General features: G+C 45.6%; 1 pseudogene; it reads left to right on the plus strand.

Annotated features, from left to right (window-relative positions):
- Positions 1-18,272, plus strand: part of LOC137153365 (zinc finger protein 585A-like) — a 57,320-nt pseudogene extending 39,048 nt beyond the window's left edge.
- The last annotated feature ends 876 nt before the right edge of the window (positions 18,273-19,148 follow it).

Here is a 19,148-nt window from a genome sequence, read left to right on the forward strand (position 1 = left end):
GGGAGCCCTGAGGCACAGCTGCCTCTGGCGTGGGAGCCAGCGACATGGCGCGGAAGGGGCACAGGAGGGGAAAGGAGGCTGCCCGACCCAGCTGCCCCCCCCCTTGTCCCCCAGCCCAGCTGCCCCCCCTCAGCCACTAGCTGCCAGTCCCAGTCCCCAGCCCTCTGGCCCATCCACCCCCTCCCCCCGCTCCTGTTAGAGCAGCATTGCCCAGGGCTCCCTGCTGCCCCTGTGAATGGCAGGCCAGGGGGAACCATCCGTTTCACCGTTTGCTGTACATTGCTGTATCATCCCACGATGGGACAGTTGCCTCTGGAGCATCTTGGAGCAGCAGGGTGCAAGATCCCAGACCTTTTCTTCCCCCCACCCCCCATGTCCCTGCAGGCTGTTGGTGTTTTTCTCTTACATTAGGAAATGTTTAGTTTTTGTCCCATTTTCTCCTCAGTTCTAAAATATTGATGTAAAATTCCTGAACACCCATTTTCTCTTTAGTTATCTATGATTTATTATCCCTTGATATTTTCCCCATCTAATTATCTGATCTTAACATCAAATCTCCTCTGACGTTGTCCTTTTCTTAAATTCTTGAATATTGATTGATATAAAATCCTTGCCAATTTTACTCTTTTTCTCCCTAATTATCAAATATTGATATGAAATCCCCTCAGATTTTACCTCTTTACCTTGTATTAACTATTGATATAAAATCTCTCAAACTTCTTCACTTTCCTCTAATTTATGACAATGGATTTCAAATTGCTCATATTTGCACCCTTTTCGTTTTAATTACTGAACACGGATACCACATTTCAGATTTCGCCATTTCCAGATCATTATCAAATATTGATTTTAAAAAATTCTCTTTGGCTTGGAGGTGTTTTCCATATTTTTTATTTGCAGGCCCATCTCCTTTTTGGAGGGAACCTGTTGCTCATTTTCCATAGTGGAGGAAGCAGAGGGGTTAAATTCCCCAATGATCAACTTTCCCACTCACATTGGAGAATCATTTGTTTCTTCCTTTATCTCCATTAAAATGCACATGATTGCTGGTCAGAGTGGCTTGCCCCATTTCAGATGCACATCACAGGCAGGGCCTGGCACTAACTGGGGGAACGGGGTCTCCTAGCTGCTAACAGGAGAGGTGGCCGGACCCTGACTGACTTTTCCTTTCCCCAGAGGGCACAAGACAAGTGTTTCACTCCCCTCAGGGGGCTGCTCTGTGCGTAGGTGGGTCTCGGTTCCCCCAGGCAGTGCCCAGTGGAGCTGAGACTCTCCATCCTCCTGTACTAATTCCTCACATTGCAATAGCTGTTTTCCACAGTAGGGCCCCAGAGTCCATGATGAATGGTCACCATGAGGGGTCTCTTCCTGCAGTGCTGAGACCCAGCCACGCTGGGGTGGGTCCTTGGTGACCATTCTTGGGCAGTGACAGGGCATGAAAGTTGATTGAATCTTCTGGCTCCTCCATCTCCTTCCATCTCCTGTTAGAGCAGCGTTGCCCAGGGCTCCCTGCTGCCTGTGTGACTGGCCAGTAGGGGCAGTGATAATTTTCTCTCCATTTATCAAATACTAATATAAAATCACCACAAATTTTGTTTCTCTCCCCTTCAAAACTATAGGATGTTCAGGGATTGGAGGGAAAGCCTTTGCCCTGAGTCCTTGGCCCGGATGTGGGGAGTGGGGGGAGGTGGGAAGGGGTGGAATCTCCCCTCCCAGGATGTATTTAAACAACTTTTGGAGTCCTCCCTCCAGTGTCACATTTCTGGTCTTGTTGATTCCAGAGTCGCTGCAAGGCAGAATAAGGAGTGACTCTGGATTAGCACAGGAGCCAGGGAGATCAGAGGGTTCTAGCTATTGGTAAGGGAGGGGAGGCTGCTCCTTCCATCTCTCTTTACCCAAGGTACCAGGGTTGAGTTTCTTGGGTGGGAGGCTGTGACCTCCAGTGTGATCTGGGAGCCCAGGCTGGGCAGCTGCTGCTCCTCAGCAGGGTCTGTGCTGTGGAGAGACCTTCCTTAAAGCTCCCTCGGTGCCGACTTCCTCCAGTGGCTGGAACTACCCCCTCGGCAGCCCCAGGCTCTGCCGACACTGACTGCTGAGCCGGAGACTGTGGGTGACTGAGAGATCTTGGGGACGGTCAGAAAAATGACTGCACAAATGTCACCAGGAGCCTCGGCTCTCCCCGCCCCTGGGGATCTGCTGCTTGTTGTTAATGCACCTGCGGGAGGGACCAGAGCTGCCTTAACAGCCTTGAAGCCACTGATCTGCTACCGGAATCTGCCCAGTGGCAAAGCTGGGGGATTCAGGAGGGGAAGAGACGAGGCTCAGTGGGGTTTCCCCTTTGTGTGTCTGCAGTGTGGAGGTGAGGGGAAGAGACAGTGTGAAATGTGAGCAGTTAGTAAATTATGGGGAAAAGGGGGCTTGAAATCCCCTCTCATTTTGCTGCTTTTCTCTCAAATATTTATAAAATCCTGTTCAGTTCCTACCCATTTCTGTAATGATCAAATATGGCTATAAAATCCATGTCAATATTTTTCTTCTTTTCTCTCTAATTATTGACACTTTCTCTATTCTCCGCCACAGCTTTTGCCCTGTTTTCTCCCTATTTGTCCAATGTCAGTTTAAAATCTCCTCAGATTCGGGATGTTTCCTACCCACTGTACATGCAGTGATTTGTCCTTGTTTAGGTCAAAATTGTTGCCCTGAGCCATTCCCCAAATGGAAAGAGACGCCATGGGTGCAGCATGGTAGAGCCCTGAGACACAGCTGCCTCTGGGGGGAGGATAGGGTGGCCATTCTTTGCTGGCAATAGGGTGTGGAAGGGGCACAGGAAGGGAAGGGAGAAGCAAATGTCCCACATGGAGACTGCCCAGCCCCAGGTTACCGAATCCCAGCTGCTGCCCCACACCATGACCCTGCCTCACTTCCAATCTTCCCCTCCTGCTAACCCCTCCCTACTGCCAAGGAACCTCCCAGCTCTGTCACCCGTCCTTTGCCCTCCTCAAATTGCCGTGCCCAGAGTGTGTGAATGGCAGGTGGGGGTGGGGAATCGTCCTTTTCTGCTTATGTATTGAACATCCATGTATTCACTGACAACTTCATTAATGCAGGGCTAAGGGTGCCCAGTGGTGTCTTGTGCCTTTTCAGAATGTCGAGTTCAGTACAACTCAAACCTCTCAGAAGTAGGAAATCCAGAGTTAAGGTACACGCCTGTGCGGCCTTAACTCTGCCCCTGGGAGCTGGCAGCAGCCACTGGGAGTTATCCATGTGCAAGTCGGCTGCATGCACTGGGTTAGGTGAAGCTGTAGTGAATGGCAGAGGCGTTAGTCGGAGCAGCTGGGTAGAGGTGTGACCGTGTTTTGAGGAGCTGTGGGTCTGAGTTCCCTCTACTTGACCAAAGGAAAGAGGTGCATATGTACCTCGCGCTTTTACACGGTAACCAAATTCATCCCTGTTCCAGTGATAAAGTTTTAAAACCCCAGGCACAGAAACTCACTTTGCTGCTTAATATACATTTTAAACAACAGTTAGACCTGGGCCAGCTAGTGGCTTTTATAATGTCTCTATAGTTGATTGCATATTCTTTTGTCCATGTGTGGTAGGCCAAAGTGCATTTGACTAGTCTGTTCTTTTAAAAAGACTTTATTTCTTCTTCTTCCAATGCCCAGGGGTTTCCTCACTGTGCACTGATATTGTTTGCTACCAGTGGAATGCACCCTTAAACAGCTACAGTTGGTTAACATAATACAATTTACTTGCTTGTTTTATATTTTTCTTGTTTTCACTAACCCGAATTTAATCCAAAGATTAACTTAGTTTGTTTACAATGTAATAGGGACCAAGTCTTATACAAGCTATGCTTTTATTCTGGTTTTCCCAATTCCTTGGCACAAATATATGTGTTTTAGATGCTTTTGCAGTTGTTGCATGGACATTCATTTTCACTTAACATGAGCCTTTCTAACCTTTTTTTTATAATAAATGTAGTGCTGGACTGCTCAAATAGATGCTCACAATCTTCTGTGAGATGTTGTATTGCTCTTTCCCCCTTCACCCCCCTAAGCACTTTGTTTTAGCAAAAGAGTTGGTAACGGAATTTTTATCCAAGCTTTTAAGAGTTAACTTGTGATAGCAATTAAACTTTTGTTAAATATTTGAATGCAGAAACTTCAATAACCAATACTTTTAAAAAACAACATACAAAAATAAAATAGTGTAAAGTTAAACCAAAATAAAGTTTAAATGCAAGTTTATGAAAACACTTTGAGAGTATTAAACTTATATGACACTTGGTTGTGCTTGTTAGGCAAAGGTAGAAGCCTGTTGAAATTGCTTGATTGGCTTTAACATTTTGCAACATAACCAGATATTATATATATTGTTATATTTTTTAGACATTTTTGCTACATTTTATAACTATATTTTAATATTTAATAAAGATGTGAACAAATTTATAACCCCCCCCCCAAAGAAAATTACATTTTGTTAATATTACCTTTGCATTAATGTTGGGGTTTCCTTTAAATAAAAAACCCGTGATTAATAAAAGAGAATCCTTTCTGTTTGCAATTGCATTTATTTGTTGACCAGAAATATAGTTACATATATTTATAACTGAGACCTTTTTGAGCAAAAAATTAATTGGTATCATGATGGCTATAGCCCAAACATACCATTAAAATAGTGTGGTACCATTTACTTTTTTTTTTTTTTTTTTTTTTTTTTAAGTATTTTTGTTTTTGTGGAAACGGAGAGAAAAACTCTCTGATAGGTTCGGTTTGGGATACGGGGGGTTAAGCGAGACAGTGATGATTCTGGGGGTTTGTTTAACCAATAAACCCTTTATTTTATAATAAACAATTCTATCCTTATAATAAACAGTTCTATTTCTATAAAAAACAGTTTCACAGCAAGCAATTGCACAGCAAACAGTGATAGCAAAGGGCAGGAGAACTCCGTGCACGAAAGGACAAAATGTGCCATCCAAGACTTTAGCGTTTTGTGATCTCTCTTGGATCAACGCATGGCTGCCAGCATGTGACACTAGGGTGCCCGGTTTTGGAGTTCCCCAAAGAAGTTACAAGTCAAACACAACAGAAAACAGTTAATCCATACTCACAAACATTATATACAGGTATACTATGCTGGCCAAATTCAGTTGCCGTTTGCTTTAGATACTGCAGACGGGAGAGAGCCACTGTGAGTGATCAGTTCACAGTGAAGCGGGCTAGGAAAGATGCGTCAGCCCGCCGAGCCGACACAACCAGGAGATATGCCGGGTGGATTCAATTCCTCTCTGCCTTCTGCCACCTTGGTTTGAACTTTTATAGTTTCCCCTGGTCAGCAGAGGCTAAGTCCCATTGGTTGCTATTTGCTGCATGACCTTCTAAGGTCATGGCTCAGAGTTTAGCCAACCAGGTGCTCCTGATTTCCCGGGCAGGTATGAACCAGCCAACCAGGGGATTACAATTATCCTGGGCAGTTGCTGACCACGCACCAGCAGGTGGGGTCACTTCATTTCCTTATAAGGAGACAGGTACATGCGGCTCGTGCTGCTGAGTCAACCCTCCCTAGGCTGCCTCTTTATCCACGTTGGGGGAGGGGGGGGGGCAGTGCATGTGGTGCTGCAGACGCCACTATGCAATTCAATCTCCACAGTGTTTAGAATTATGAATATCAAATTAGCTTTTGTTGCAACAAAATCAAATAGTTATGTGACACACACAACCTGCAATAACATGTGACAACATACACGACACACAGAACAAACTTACAATTAAAGACACTGGTGTTAGAATTGTATTGATAACTATACAAAATAAGGCATTAAAAGCTTAAAGTTATTAAGGCAATGCATTTTAGAAAAAAAAACCAAGTAAGTAACATTTAAAGCAGTGTTGAACAACATTTAAAGCAGCAAGAAGCAGAGTCATGGGCTATGTCTACACTACAGCACTAATGTGCATTAGCTTAATGCATATTTTAGAAAGCGCTTTATAGAAAGCGCTGCAAACTGTCCACACTACAGTGCTTGATCCACTTTATTGCGTCCACACTGGAAAACCGTACTTGGAATTAGAGAGTAGTGCAATGTGGGAAGCTATCCCACAGTGCAACTAACCATAGAGGCTGTTGTGACGAATGTCATCGTCCCATGATGCAGTGCTGCTTCCCTCCCTCCCCCTCCCCCCCCAGCAAACAGGAAAAGGATTTTCACGCCGTTTTTTCATTCCCCTCACCCATGATCACCATTGCTGCAGAGACATGGAGACAGACAAGTTGTGCACTGTGATTCTGAGCATGACAAATACAACCCAGCTTAAGTGAAGCAGTAAGTGAAATTATGTATTTCACCATTGTCACTCTGCCTGCCCTGATACAGGCAATAGATACTAATAATGACCGATTGCTGCAGGCTATCATGTTTCATCTGCAGTCAGTGGACCACAGGTTCTGGTGCAGAGAAACCAGCACAGACTGGTGGGACCGCATTATTATGCAGCTGTGGGATGATGATCAGTGGCTGCAAAACTTTTGTGTGTGGAAGGCAACTTTCCTTGGACTGCATTCAGAGCTGTCACCATCCCTGAAGCACGTGAATACTCGCTTGAGACAAGCTATGACGGTGGAGAAGAGAGTTGCTATCGCTTTCTGGAAGTTGGCAACCCCCGACTGTTACCTCTCTGTTGGGAATCAATTTGGAGTTGGTAAATCTACAGGGGGAGCTGCTGTGATTCAAGTGTGCAGTGCCATCCATAGACTTTTGCTAAGAAAGCTTGTGACTTTGGGAAACACGGAGGACATAGTGGAGGGGTTTGCCACGATGGGGTTCCCAAACTGCGGGGGGGTGGGGGGGGCATTGATGGGACTCACATCCCCATCTTGGCACCTGCACACCTGGCAACAGAGTACATAAACTGCAAGGGGTACTTCTCCATGGCCCTTCAGAGGCTTGTGGATCACAGGGGTCATTTTACAGACATCTATGTGGGGTGGCCTGGGAAGGTGCATGATGCTTGTATATTTCGTAATTCGGGGCTTTTCTCTAAGCTGCAGGTGGGCACTTTCTTCCCTGACCAAAAAATTGACATTGGGGGTGTGGAAATGCCTATAGTGATCCTGGGGGATCCTGCTTACCCCTTGCTCCCTTGGCTAATGAAGCCCTACACCGATCACCTTGAATGTGAAAAGGAGTGTTTTAATAAGAGGTTAAGCAGCTTCAGAATGGTTGTTGAATGTGCCTTTGGGCGCTTAAAGGGTAGATGGAGCAGTCTCCTCACTAGGCTGGACATCAGTGGGAAGTACCTCTCTTCTGTGATACCTGCTTGCTGTGTTCTTCATAATGTGTGTGAAGCTAAGGGGGAAAGGTTCCCCCAGGGTTGGGCTGTGGAGGCAGAAAGACTGGGTGCCAATTATGAACAGCCAGATGCCAGCAGTACGCGTAGAGCTAATCGAGTAGCGATTTGCATTAGGGAAGCTTTGAAAACCAGGTTCTGCAATGAGATGTAGGACTGATTTATGTTCATGTATGTTGTTTGGCTTTGATGTTCCCCTCACCCAATCCCCCTTTGATGGCTGTGCCCAACAAATGCCACCTGAATATGTAAGTTTTTTATTGAACACCATTTTTTAATACAGAAAATCTTTCTTTACATTCCAGTAATGGGAGGGGGGGGGGGAGAGGCTTCATTCACTGTCTCCAGGGGTTGGGTGGGAGCTTGCTGGGGTGGAGTACAGCAGGGGCTGCATTCTGGACAATTTAGCACGAGACCTTGTGGTAGCAGGGAAGGTGGAGGGCACCATAACCCTGGTTTCTGGAGCATTCTGGAGGGGCTGCAGCAGCACTGTGCCCTGCCTCTGCTCCTGAAGATCCACAAGACGCCCGAGCACGTCTGACTGGTACCACAGGACTTTCAGAACCTCCGCCGTGGTGCTGCGCACAGTCTCCTGCGTTTGTCTATGACTATCCATGGCACTGTGGATGGTCTGGCTCAAGATCTGTCTCCACGTTCTTTGCTCCGTCTCTGATGATGTTGAGGTGCTCATGAGCTTGGAAAACATATCTTCTCTGTTTTTTCTTTTCTTTTTTTTTTTCCCCCTAATCAGAGATAGTCTGTCAGCTGCATTTCTTAAGGGTTGGTCCATTGCATAGGTGTCTACAGAATGAAATAGAAACAACAGGGTACACATAGTTAGAATACTGAGTACAGCGATAGAACTGTAACAGTTTGAAAAAGGACTCAATTAAACATTGTTGCAAAAAGTTGTTGCAAGTTGTTCTGAATGCAAATGTAACATCACATCATTAGCTAGATACAATCTAAATTTGTTGCCAATTACACAAAGTGGTCCATGAAACAATGTATCTAGGAAGCAAGGCTTGGATTGAAAACACTTTCACCAGGCACTCCTGGCTGTGCGCTGGGTAGAGGGGTGGGATGCAAGGCTTGGCTTTAAAAGAGTTTGAACAGGCACTCGGGGCTTGCTGTGGGGGGAAGCAAGGCTTGGATTTAAAAAAGTTTGAGCAGGCACTTGCAGCTTGTGCTGTGCTGGGGAGTAGGGGGGAAGCAAGGCTTGGATTTTAAGAAGTTTGAGCAGGCATTCGCAGCTTGTACTGTCCTGGGGAGAGGGGGAACAAGGTTTGGCTTTAAAAAAGTTTGAGCAGGCATTCGGGGCTTGCGCTGTGCCGGGGAGGGGGGAAGCAAGGCTTGGATTTAAAACACTGCATGGTGGTCTCGGAGAACAAGGCTTAAAATGCAGGAAGCCAAGAGTCTGCCTCTCTTGATTGCAGAGAAAATCAAGGGAGGGATCACAGATTACATATATAATATTTCCCATGTTATAACAAGTGACGTTACACGTAGCGTTTCTCAACACATACAGTAACTGAGACCTGGGTTATCACCCAGTACAGGCAACAAAATGCCCCCCCCCCCCCCACCACCACACAATCAATGTACAAGGACACCAATCATAATAAGAAAGAAAACTCACCAGATGTACCTTCCACAGGATCATTTGTGCTGTCCTGTGTGCTGCTGGACTGCTCGGGGGTCAAGAATAACTCCTGTGTTTCTGGGAGCACATCTGGGCTTTGCAGTAGCCATGCTGAGAACAATGGGGAAGTTCTCTCCATGCTGGTAACTACAGGAAATGAAGATTCAAATCTTCCTGGGGCTGCTTTGGGGGCGGGTACTGAAATGGGGCATGATGGGATACACTCCGGAGGCCAATTAATGCGCATTAAGTCGGATTGAGTCCACACTTGCACTACTGCACAGTAGCTAATGCGCTTCATGTGCTAATCCTCTTGGCAGAGGTGTTCTTATTGCTGCGTATCAAAGTGCTCCTTAATATGCATTAACAACGCGCTAGTGTGGACGCAGTTATTATTAATGCATATTAGGGACTTTAATGCGCAGTAAGCCACCAGTGTAGACCAGGCCATAGTTTCTGTTCTTTGGCATCAATATTGTCAAAAAAGTTCAGAATCTCTTCAGTGGTTGCATTCCTGAAGAGTTAAAATAATTAGTTAGCTGGACTTATTTAAGTAAAGTTACCACTTTAAGTACTTTGATGATTATTTTTAGTAGCTCCATTTCTTCCTGCGACAGGGGTTTTTGTAATAATTATCATTTTGAAAACAAAGGGCAGAAGCGAGGGGAGAGCAGGTGGAGAGCAGTCTAGGAAGGGAGGGAGACATGAGCCAAGAGAGATTAATTAACTCTGTGAGGAAATTTTAAAGTAGAGGTGGCAGCAGCGCGTTTAGCAAATAGAGAGGACATAAAGGAAAAGTTGACTGGTATGTAAAAATATTTGAGCAAAGAGGTTATATAATTAGCTCTCAGTGATGAGTGGGGCTCTGTGGGTTGAAGCAGAGGGCTGGAAATCTGGACCCCTGTTTTTTATCCTGGCTCTGGGAGGAGAGTGGGGGTTGTTACCTGCTCCTGCAAAACCTGAATTTGCTTTCCCAGTGCCTGTTGCTTTGGTCTGCCCACCAAATGGATTGCAGGGGTGCCCTTCCCTATGGCAGTTAACTGTTTCTTGGCAACTCCATGTGTAATTGTAAAATTTTTAGCTTAGTTTTGCCAGCCTAAAACTTTTCCTCTTGCTGGCTGCATTTTTCCTGACACTTTTATGCTTTCAAGGACTAGGTAAAATTCATAACGTTAATGTAACCGTCTGTTGAGAGGGCCTAGGTGGCCTACTGGTTAGCATACCTGGTTTCCCGTCTCTTGCCTCAAAGGCCTACTGTTACCCCAAAGTTTTGACCCAGGAGACCCCTATAATGGTCTAGTTACATTAATGGACCAATCACAAGCCTTGTCTTTATAAATAGCTAACGGGAGGTGGCTCATCTTAGGGGATTTGCAAGTGTTTACTATGTTTAGATCATTGGAAAACTTCACAGAACTGACTGCCTCAGTTTACCCTTGGGAGGATATGGATACAGCCTTCTGCTTGAAGGATTAACATTTAGACAGTAATTTCTTTGAAAGCAAAATATTTCTTTATTAAATGCTAAACTTAATACAATTGGATTCCAAAATCAAAATGTGACACAATATAATAAGTAACATAGGTCACATAATGCAATGCAGGGCACCATGAGTCATATAAGACAGTGCGAGGCCGCATAAATCATATAAACATGGCGTCGTATAGCATAAATCATATAGATACATTATAATATTCATTGTATACCATAATGCAATATAACACAATAACTTAGTTAAATATTGTATAATGCAATGCAATGACGTAACCCAGTTTACACTATAACAAATGGGGCATTCTACATGTGATGATCAGTCACATGTAGAATGGAAGTGGCAAGTAGGCAGCAGGTTCCTTTACTTAAACTACATTCATACACACCCAGTCATCCATCTTTATCATCTAATTTATTCCCATTCTTTCCTTATAATCATTTACAAGAGAGTTGTCATACTTCTTTTGTGCTTTTCTTCCTTTGATACGTATTAAAATCCTTCTGCTCTGTCAGTGATTTCAGAAGCTCTTTTAGCAATCTTTGCTTCTTCGGGCTTCTGTTTCTTTTCTGCTTTCTGCTGTCCACTTTGCTCCTTTTCTCTGCGTTGCTGTGTTCGCTCTCTGCTCCAGCACACTCACTCAAGCCTGTCAGATGCCTGCCTTATTTATGGATTTTGACCTTTTCTGATTGGCCTCTGTTTCAATCCTTGCCATTAGCATACCTGTTCTACCAATCCCTCCTAAGATGCTCTGATTGGTTACCTTTATGGACCAATCACAGCTTCTAATCTCATGCTAGACCCGATTGAGAACCTGCATATTTACCTGACTGACCCCTCCCCTCAGGTATTTGGAGTGACATTTATTTCACCCCAGCCTATTTGCTCTCTATTAGTCAAACTGTTTCTAAGGCCACCATTTTGGTTTCCTCACCTATGATCCTTGAGGCCACCATTTTGGATTTCTAGCCGCAATCACTGAAAACTCTCTTTAATATTAATTCTAGAAACCTCATAAAACTAAAGTAATGACATATTTATGGTCCTCTCAACATTATGGTTCACTGCCACCATCTCAGTTATGTTGATTAGAACATACCAATTAATGATCTTTTCCCTCTGCCCAGCTGTGTGACAGGGAGCTGTTTATGGTGCTGAACCCTTACACAGGTTGTAGAAGCTAAAAAAATCTTTTGTATCACCACAGGATCTGTCGGTTCTCAGGCAGGGTCAGGGTTTGGAGAAGGCACTGCTTGTGTGCCTCACCAGCACCGTGGTCCTATCTCAGGTTTAACCTTCCATGTGGCATTTCAGGAGAAGGACCTGTCTTTCCTAAAGCCTGTTCACTCTGCCCCCTGTTTTTTGCTACTCTTGATTGGGCCACAGATTCTTCCCTGCCAGCACTGGGGAATGATCTTGGGTGCCGGGGCCTGAGGGATGAGTTGGGAGTCGGGAGGGAATGGGGTAATGAGGAGACCCTCCTATCCCTTACAAGTCTTGGGCAAATTGACATGATAAGCCTGGGTTGACTTCTTCCTAATCTGAGTAGCTGGATCTCATAATCAACCCCTCCACCTCCAAAATGTGGTACCACCTTGAAGGGCCCTTACTATCAGGTCAGTAGCTTGGATTTCAGTGTCGGCAGCAGAAGTAACACTCGGTCTCCAGGCTGGAACTCTCAGAGACGGGCCTTGTCATAGGCCTGCTCCTGGTTGTGTTGTGCCTTTTACAGGTTTCCCCTCGCAAGTGCCCCCAAGCTCTTCAGTTTCTTTCCTGACTGCATAGCATAGGTCACTACGTTGGTGGTTCTGGAGATCTGCCCATCCCATGTCTCACGGAGGAGGTCCAGGATTCCCCTTGACTGCCTGCCATACAATAATTCAAATGGGGACAAACCTGTGGGTGCCTGGGGCACCTCGCAAATGGTGAGCAGGACAGGTGGGGTGGTCCCAGTGTCAGTGGTCATGGACTTCCTCAACTTTTTCAGTGTTTTGTTAAACTGTTCCACTAGGCTGCCGGTTTGGTGGTGGTATACCGAGGTCTTCAAGGACTTGAACCATAGCAGGTCGCACTACTCCTTCATTTACTGCGAGGTGATGTTTCTCCCTTGCTCTGTCAGTAATTCTTTTGGGATTCCTACTCAAGCACATACTTCCATGAGTTTCCTTATAATGACAGCTGCCATTTCTGACCAGAGGGGAATGGCCTCAGGGTATCTGGTGCCATAGTCCAAGATCGCCAATGTATATTTATATCTGGCTTCAGTCGTTTTCAGTGGGCCCACCAGGTCTACACCTATCCATAAGAAGATAAGAATGGCCATGCTGGGTCAGACCAATGGTCCATCTATGCCAGATGCTTCCAAGGAAATGAACAGAACAGGACAACCATCAAGTGATCCTTACCCTGTCATCCAATCCCAGTATCAGGCAGCCAGAGGTATCCCCTGCATTGGATGGTAGTATGGGCCAATTGAAGCAACCATCCCCCCATTTGGAAATTCCTGGATACTAGAAGCTGCATTCTGACCTACCCTCTCTGAGCCTCCTTCATCACCTGATATGCCCTCTCCTCTACCAGTTCAAAATAAGGTCACAGTTTCAGCTTCTGAGGGTGTAACTCTTTGTCATCCTTCTGGGTGAGACGTTTAGAAATCTGACTTAGGGTTGGGTCATTCCTTTGCTCTCCCACAATATATAATTTGCCATACAGGAGATCCAGGTAGAGAGGTGGTACCAGGCCCCTACTGCTCAATTAAGTTCAGATGAAATATCATTTACCATGAGGATGGTCCATCTGCTGGAACTTTGGCTTTTGATGGAGCCGTTTCTTCATGTCACCCCCTCCTGGCCACTATGGCCATCTCCTGTCTTCCTGTTTCTTCCAGTCCTGGCTCTAGCCCCTCTACAAATGGTCCATGCCATCCCTGGACATCTCTGAAAAACTTCCAGTCATGCTGAAGTATGACCAGATAGGCTAGATCTTTGGCCACTCTAGCCTGCACTGTCTTGGTGTGGTCTCGCATAGTCAATTGCACCTGTCTCAGTAGGCAGGGTTGTATGTCCTCATGGATACACTGGAGGTAGACCCTGCCTCTAGATTCTCCTCCCGACCCCACCAACCACTCCCTAATTAAAGTCCGGCTGCAGCCAGAGTGCATCAGTCCTTGTACTGTTACTCCATTCACTTACACAGGGACTAACATTTTGCCTGGGCCCCTTTTCTGAGCCCAGATATCTGCTATCCAGGCCTGCCCATAGTTATAGTCCATGAATGGGCAGTCCCATCTGAAATGGCCTGGCTGCTCACATGCAGAACAGCCCCATGGGAGAAAGGGTTTTGTCCATTAATTCTCCTGAGTGGGTGGCCCCTTCGAATGAGGCTGCTCTGCGTGACCCACGTGTCCCCTGGCCAACTGAGGATGGACTTCCGGGCTCCTCTATTGGTCTTTGTATCCTCCTCTGCTAGGATTCAGTGTCCAAGCTCCCCTGGATACCCTCAGTGAGGTGGGCTCAGTGTCACTTGGGGCCCAGGCAGTGCACCCGACTGGCTCTTGGCATTTTAGCTTTGGGCCCACAGGACGCCAGGCAGTTCTCCACCAAGCCAACGGCCTCTGCTAAGGTCTTTGGTCAGTGTCTCATCACCCACTCAAGCTCCCCCATGGAGTTCAAAGGAGCAGAGCCCTGTGGGGCCTCACCAGTGTCATGGTCTCAGTAACCATCTTCTAATGTACTCCTCAAGCTGAAGCATGCTCCACAGGCATGGGGGGACTGGGCTACCTGGGCCCGACAGTGTCCTTTAACCTGGTCAGGCCCAGAGGGGGGTTTGTATATCCCACCACAGTTAAATACAATAGTATCATGATATGACTTTGTCTCACAAATTCAACTGATCTCACTTGCTTTTGTTTCCAACCAGATGTGAGCTCCTGGCTGGAACAAAGGGATGAGCCGTGGGTCCCAGATCTCCAGGGCTATGAGAAAAGAGAGATCCAGAGAGGGGCCTGCACAGGTGAGGCATCAGTTAAACCAACTCAAAAACTGTCCATGAATAAAGGAAACATTTGGGATTCCCTGCCAAGGTCTTGTGAGCTCTCTGAATTCAGAATCGTTCCCAGCAGGCGTGACATCTTCATGGCACATATCACTCATGGCTTCCCACCTCTCCTGACTGTGGAAGAAACGAGGCTTCACTCTGCGTTTTTAGTTGAGGCTCATCAGAGATATGAGGCTCTTTTATTATTATGAAGTACAAGCATACGCAAGGGGAGAGCCACTGACAGAGTTGCCTGTGGTCAGTAAAGGGTCTCCGCCCCCTGGCAGATTTTAACATATATTTATAGCAGTGTTAGAATTACAGCATTCATTCTTCTTCTCATCAGTCAAGATTACAAACATAAGCGAACTGCAGTACAAGCATTTTTTCGGTTCAGACAGTTAACATTTCTCAGTACATTCTCACTCTCTGTTTTACGCTCTCCCTTTACCCATAAGACATACTTTTCTTGACCAAAGTTTAAGGCCAAAGCAGTTTACTTCAACATGACTCACATCCAGCTGTAGCTCCCTCCCCAGTCTTCCTTCCCCCTGAGTGGGATGTGGCCCAGAAATGACAGTCTCCTCTCTGTCCTCTGGGAAAGGGCTTGGGGAGGGGAGAATGAAGGGAGAGGGTGGAAATCAAATAATGTTTTGTTTAATCTCTCCAGCAATATTTTGGTTTGTTTTCACCTTTTTTCATTTTGCTTTCTGAGGTTTCCTTTCTCCTCAGCACAGGCAGTGACCTATGTCTGGATTCTCTCTCTATCCCTCCAGGTGAAGGGATGCTGAGTGAGACCAAGGAGAAGAATCCCCAGCAGAAAGACGCTGAGCAAGTAGAACCACGTGGGACATTAGCAGGAAGATTGAGAAGGAAAGTTTCTTGGAGTTGTGCACAGGCAAAAGCCAGTGAGAGTCAGCACAGGGCAGAGAAAACCCTCAGTAGCTGCTCAGACCTTATTACACATGAAAGAAACAACATGGAAGAGAGATCCTACACATGCTCTGAGTGCGGGAAAAGCTTTAGTCACAGCTCAACCCTCATCACACATCAGAGAGTCCACACTGGAGAGAAGCCGTACACATGCCCTGAATGTGGGAAAAGCTTCAGTCGGAGCTCACACCTCATCGCACATCGGAGAATTCACACGGGAGAGAGACCCTACATGTGCTCTGAGTGTGGGAAAACCTTCAGTCGGAACTCAAACCTTGTCACACATCGGAGAGTCCACACAGGAGAGACGCCCTACACGTGTTCTGAGTGTGGGAAAAGTTTTAGTCATGGCTCAGCCCTGATCACACATCGGAGAATCCACACTGGAGAGACACCTTACACGTGCCCTGAGTGTGGGAAAAGCTTCAATCACAGCTCACACCTTATCACACATCGGAGAATCCACACAGGAGAGACACCCTACACATGCTCTGAGTGTGGGAAAAGCTTCTGTCGAAGTTCAGCCCTTATCACACATCAAAGAATCCACACGGGAGAGACACCCTACTCGTGCTCCGAGTGTGGGAAAAGCTTCAGTGAGAGTTCAGACCTTGTTAGGCACTGGATAATCCACACAGGAGAGAAACCCTACACGTGCCCTGAGTGTGGGAAAAGCTTCAACCACAGCTCAAACCTGATCACACATCGGAGAATCCACACAGGAGAGACACCCTACACGTGCTCTGAATGTGGGAAAAGCTTCAGCCAGAGCTCACACCTTGTCACACATCATAGAATCCACACAGGAGAGCGACCCTACACGTGCTCTGAGTGTGGGAAAAGTTTCAATCATTGCTCAAACCTTATCACACATCGGAGAATCCACACAGGAGAGACACCCTACACGTGCACAGAGTGCGGGAAAAGCTTCAATGAGAGTTCAGACCTTATTAGGCATTGGAGAATCCATACTGGAGAGAAACCCTACACATGCCCTGAGTGTGGGAAAAGCTTCAACCACAGCTCAAACCTGATCAAACATCGGAGAATTCACACTGGAGAGACACCCTACACGTGTCTTGATTGCGGGAAATGCTTCAGCCAGAGCTCTCACCTTATCACACATCGGAGAATCCACACAGGAGAGCGCCCCTACATGTGCTCTGAGTGTGGGAAAAGCTTCAATCGGAGCTCAAACCTTACCACACATCAGAGAATTCATATAGGCAAGACACTCTGTTCATGCTCTGAGTGTGGGAAAAGCTTCAGTCGAAGCTCAGCCCTTATTAGTCATGAGCGAATCCATAGAGGAAAGACAACCTGCACATGCCCTGAGTGTGGGAAAAGCTTCAGTCGGAGCTCTCACCTCTTTACGCATCGCAGAGTCCACACTGGAGAGAGACCCTACACCTGCTCTGAGTGTGGGAAAAGTTTTGATAAGAGCTCAACTTTTATCAAGCATAAGAGAATTCACACAGGCGAGTAATGTGATAAATGTCTTAAATAGGGCTGGCCAAAGATTTTTGGCAAAATACACTAGCTAATTCCCACACAGTTTGCACCACTTTCTTCAGTGTGGTCTCTCAGCTTCATGAGTTGCCTGCCTATGTCTTTTGCACCTCACCCTTCTTTGGAGTCAATCCCAGGATCCTTTATATCAGCTCCTTCGTCTTATAAGTCCTGGGAGTATGTCCTCCTCCTCCAAGAAATATCCATCAGAGGCAGGTGGGGAAGATAAAATTGATCTTGACTAGCAACAGTGAGTTAAAACGAACTTTCCTTTGTCTCCACTGGGATTGTACATGGAATTTTGTTTGACAGAATGTACCTCAGATTTATTGGGGACTTTGACACAAACGACCTTTTGCCAAAATGGAAATATCTTATTTTGTGTGTCTTTTCCTCACCCCCTATGATGAAATGGAAGAAGTTCAAGTGTAGTTCAGCACCAGGGAAGAATATTCCAAGCTATTAGGCATGCTACTAAGTAAACAGTAGCATTTAAAAAATTCTACTCTGAAACAGTGCACAACGGCATACCACAGATTGTGCAACTAGTTGACATGATCACACTTGTTGTGGGTGCAACATAAATTAATTACAAGAGATATCCAAAAACTGGGTTGAATCAATGTATTAATCAATGATTATTAGTCAAAATTAATACAGAAAGGAAGAGTACCTACATTACCAATCCCTCTGGAAGACGGAATTTGCAGCAGTCACCCTGTCTCAAAACTTCTGTGCTTTTCCCTCCTGCATTTGCACCTAACTGAGGCAGTTTCACAGCTTTCCCTATATCAATTTATCTAATATATCTTCTCTATTTTCTGTGACATGTTTTTTATAAACAGTAACTGCTGCACCTTATATATAAGGGTTATGTTGTAAGTTTCAACATGGCATATATTTTACATTTTGACAGTTATGCAGACCCCACACATTGAACAAAAACAGAGAGGCATGTACACAAGACAGGAATTTTATTTTGAACATTTTAGGCCTCTTTTTCTGCTTTGTTTGTGCCTAGCCCTTAAATTACAATACTTGAGCTATCTCTTTGTTTAACGTAAGTAAAAAAACACTTGGGAAGATCTTAACATGAGGATAATTCAAGAAACAAGTAATATATATGATGTTAATATTGTGTATTCTGTTAATATTGGCTAACACTAGAGAATTTACAGACTGTCTCTTCATGTCTTTTGATGACAACTTCATATCATTTGTATTAGCAAGGTATAGCACAACACCTAGAAGCCATTGTATTTAACTGTATATTACAAACTTTCTGTATCTAAGTTTTTGCTAAACTTGCATTCTCCAGCCCAGATATAAAGCAGGAGTTCATACAAAGGTCAAAGCGTCTACCCACCATACAGTTTCAGAGAATTTAATGTGCAGAAAAAGGCCTTCAAATATAATACACTTTACATATTCACTATTGCCTACTTTTTTTATTTTGACTACATAACACCACATTTCTACTTACAGTTGTGTACTTTTTACTGTAACCGTCTCTGCAATGCAAGCCTGGGGCTGGGCCTCAAGTCTGCAGGCTCAGTGTTTCTTAGCCTGTGCTGAAGTGTCCACACTGAATAGTGACCCTGGGTTTAGGATTTCAAGACCCACATCTCACACCAGCACTAATGTGTCCACACTGCACAATGCAGACCCAGTCAAATCAGCCTATCCCAGGCTTCCTAGCGCTCTCCCAGCTGTAGCCTTTCTGGCCCTTTGTTCATTGTGCACCATGGAAAACCTTGACTGTCCATCCCACAGCTCTTTACCAGAAGTTGTCTCGGCCCACCAATCCAGTCAGCCAAGCTGAGTTTTGGGTCTGCAAGCTCCCAGCAACTGGAGCCAGCAACATGGAGGAGGCACCATTTGAAGAATTTGCCATGCTTGTATTTTCATTCCTGTTTCCTAAAATGGGCAGAACATCCATAAGATGCTGGTGGACATTTTGGTGGCATTTTCTGACGTACTGAAGGCTCCTGTCAGAGGAGGAGGAGGAGGATACATTGCAACAGGCTGATGCTGCTCATGACTTTTGGTTTAGTTGCTGATGCCCCCTATGTAGTCCAGTGTTTGTGGAGTGGGGAAATAAGTGCAGACTGGTGGGGTCACGTCATACGGCCCTGGGGTGACCAGCAGTGGCTCCAGAACTTTCATGTGAAGAAAGTGACATTT

This window comes from Emydura macquarii, unplaced genomic scaffold (assembly GCF_026122565.2).
Source record: "Emydura macquarii macquarii isolate MOO-44397 ecotype Brisbane River unplaced genomic scaffold, CSIRO-AGI_Emac_v2 contig_1253, whole genome shotgun sequence".
NCBI classification, from domain to species: Eukaryota; Metazoa; Chordata; order Testudines; family Chelidae; genus Emydura; species Emydura macquarii.